The sequence below is a fragment of the Echinops telfairi genome, unplaced genomic scaffold (assembly GCF_000313985.2).
Source record: "Echinops telfairi isolate 266 unplaced genomic scaffold, ASM31398v2 ScPeMD7_5;HRSCAF=22, whole genome shotgun sequence".
Classification (NCBI taxonomy): Eukaryota; Metazoa; Chordata; class Mammalia; order Afrosoricida; family Tenrecidae; genus Echinops; species Echinops telfairi.
The window spans coordinates 30,725,080-30,728,858 of NW_022103901.1; positions in this window are offsets into that span (position 1 = coordinate 30,725,080).

Below are 3,779 nucleotides of genomic sequence, written 5' to 3' on the forward strand. Positions count from 1 at the left end.
GGTCTCTGAGAACTGTCCCTCTCTCTGTCCCTTTGTAATCCTCTTCGTGGGGACTTCACTGGGACATTGTGTCTGCCTCCAGGGGCCTCCCCCATGAGGGCCACCTGACCCTGAGAGCTGTCCGTGCCCTGCTGTGTTCCCAGTGATCTAGGAGCAATCCACGAGGCTCTGCACCCCACAGCCTGTGATCCCTGCTTCCCACAGCCCTGTTGGCATCAGCTACTTGAATCTGAAGGGGAACTTGTGGACGAGCATCAGACTTACGGACGGGCTGGGCTGCGCTGGGCTGCCTTCCTCATGTCAACTTGTTTCTTAATATAAAGCTCTGTCAGGCAGGTGGGAGGGGCCGGGAGGAAGGGGCGGGGGCAGCGCGAAAAAAATATATATATAAAGCTCTGTCTTGTACATCGATGAGTGTCACTGGATTTGTTTCTCTGGACAAATACAACCCTAACACCGATCCGTAATCAACGCTCATGCAAGCAGCAGCCAGGAATTCCAGCGACGCGTGACGCTGGATAAAGCATCCACAAAAGCCCTCTTTAAAGTGTTGAAAGGCCAAGATGTCACTCTGAGTCCTGAGCTCTGCTGGATCCAAGCCTTGGTGTTTTCAGTCCCTTCATCAGCAGGTAAGCCCTGGACAACGGATAAGGAAGCTCGCGGAAGAATGGACGCCTTTGAAGGCAAAGAATCTTGAATGTGCCCTGATTGCCAGAAGAGTGGACAAAAAGGTCTTGGAAGAAGCACCCCCCCCCCCCAAGTTGATTCTAATTCATAGTGACTGTGCTAGTCTGGGTGCTTTAGAGAAACAAATCCACAGCAACTCATGTATAAGAGAGAGTTTTATATAAAGATTAAGTGCGCATCAAGAAAACATCCCAACCCAGTGCTGCCCAGGCCCACACTTCCAACATTAACCCATATGTCCAACACCGATCCACAAAGTCCTCCTCCATCTCACAAACAGACACAATGATGCCGACTGCAGGAGGAAAGCCGAGTCAGTGATGTGTAAGCATCTCAGCACTGGCAGGGTCTCCACACGGCTGCTCCAGCACCCAGGGATGCATTGGGGTAGATCCATGTGGCTTCTCCTCAGGGATATCTTGCAGGAAGTGAGCCTTGCCGGCTAAAGGAGGGAACTGGCTAAGGCAGTTGCACCCTGGTCCGACCGTCAGAAAGCAAGAGCTACAAAGAACTAGAAAGGTGAGGCTCACTGAGCCATTTATCTCTGCCCTTCAATTAACGCCACATGTGTTTACCTTTATCAGCCAGGTTGGCACAATAAACTAATTCAGTGACCCTATAGGATAGGGTACAAGTGCCCCTGTGGGTTTTTGAGACTGTAACTCTTTATGGGAGTAAAAAGTCTCATCATCCCCCCCCACCCCCTGGAGCAACTGGTGGTTTCAAACTGCTGACCTTGCAGTTAGCAGCCCAGCACCAAACCACTGGGCCACCAGAGCTCCTTTGGAAGAAGCATCTTCTCAGAAAGGGAGCATGAGAACAGCTGCCCGGCTTGAAAAATGCCTCCAATGGGACTACACAGTGCACTAGAGACTGATGAATTGGTGTGTGGTTTGCTGTGTATAATCTCGGCAACAGTGAACACCCCCCTCCCTGAAGAAAAAAATTTTAATCCATTATTTGAAACAGAATAGCAAGAACAAAATGAAAGGAAATGTGGACTTATGATGGGAACTGTAACTAGTGTCACTGAACGATTTGCGTGAAACAGCCCAATGGGAAGTGATTTGCTGTGCCCACGTTCTCTGAGATGACAATAAAATGTGATTAAAGAAGAAGAATTACTGCAGAAGACTCCTGAGAAGCAATGATGACGAGACTTTGTCTTTGCTTCATGTACTTTGGACCAGCCCCTGGGGAAGGGCATCATACTTGGTAAAGTCGAGGGTCAGTGAAAACAAGGAAGCCCCTTCAACAGTGGACGCAAGCGAGCCCTGGATGGTGATGGTGCTGCAAGCAGGACGGGCGCACAAGCAGGGTTTTCTATGAGTCCGAATGAACTCAAAGGCACGAACATCGGAGGCATAGAAACAATGTGTCCAAGCAAACAACAGGAGCTTCATAAGTGTTCGGTGGTTGCTCTGAGTCAGCAGATTCAATGACATTGACCAGCAATAGAATCACCTTGATACTTAAATTTGACACTGGCTGTTTAGACAGAATAAGAAATCCAGAGTCTTTGGGTGTCATGGCAGCTCAAACACCCACGATTGTGTCTTCCCACGTCTGGTTTATTGAACGAGCTAACAGACCAAGTCAATAATAATCTGCAGTTGTTGCAATAAACCGAGGGTCGTGCTCCAATTAGTGAGTACAAGGCACAAACGCCATTACAAAAGCAAACAGAAACCCGCAGGCAGGCCAAGGCAGGCAGGCAGGCAGAAGAGGCACAGCCCCATAGTTTGATGGCCGTTTGGAGGCAGCTTGGTACGACGCCATGTGATGACAGGGATACATGAGTCTCAGGCTGGAAGATGCAGACAGGAGGCCAGCATCCGTGCTTTTGTACAAGACGAGACTCAGTACAAGGCAGAGACGGCTCTTCTCGCCTCTGTGCCAGCTTGCCTGTTGCTACGCGGTCGGACAATCAAGCCCCCAAGCCCTCACCGTCAGCTGGGGTTGCATGCTGAGCACGGACGGCTCTGTTGTCTGGTTTCACAGAGCCGAGTCCTACTTGTACCCGCAACAATGTTGTGTGTCCATCTGGAGAGGTCGGGGAAGGTTGGTGCTGGCGTTCCCTCAGGCTGGCAACATTGTGTGTGTGTGTGTTTGCTCTCTAGATCAGGATTCCTTACTTAAAACAGGATGAAGACGATCTTGCTCTTGTTCCATGATTTCGACACCTGTCTCAGCCACAGGAGGAGCCCTGCTGGTGAAGCGGGTTACACGTTGAGCTGCTAATGTTGAGCTCAGGAGCCTGGTGCCAGCAACCACGCTACCAGGGAGAAATGGACACTTTCTGTTCCCAGAAGGAGTCACGGTCTCAGAAGCCCACGGGGGCAGTTCTGCTTTGTCCTGCAGGGTCACGATCAGTCAGAAGGAACGCGATGGCAGCTGGTATGGTTTTGCTGTTATTATTAATGATTAGTATCTCAGTCATAGAAGCCTTGTTTCAATGAAAACCTTTCTCTAAATTCCAAAGCCTGAGCCGTCCCGGGACAGGGTGATCATGGCTCCCAGAGGGATACGTAACTCCTGAGGTGGGATGAAACAGGGGAAGACCCTCAATGAGTGCCTTGGCTACCTCCGTGGGCTCCAGCATGGGGACAGCTGTGAGAGGACGCAGGACTGGGCAGCGTTTGGGTCTGTTGTGCACAGGGTCCCTGTGGGTCAGAATGGGCTCCATGGCACCGCCCAACAACCGCCACCCCTGGGACCTCTGGATGCTTTCCCATGGGGCGCAGAGACAGAGCCTGCAACACAGCACAGAAAACAGTCACTCCATGCGGCAAAGGGGACTTAGTGAGGCTGTGTTAAATATTTTTTCTTTTCTTTCATTATTTTAAAAATATTTTCTTTTTAGAATCTGCATTTATTGATCACTTATTATCTGAAGCCCTGGTGGCAGAGTGGGTATACACTGGGTTGCTAACCACAAGGCCAGCAGTTCAAAACCACCAGTCACCTCCTCAGGAGAAAGACAAGGCTTGCTACTCCTGTAAAGAGTGACAGCCACATGATCACCGAAGACAAAGCCGGTGCATAAGCAAATGTGGTGAAGAAAGCTGATGGTGCCCAGCTATCAAAAGATA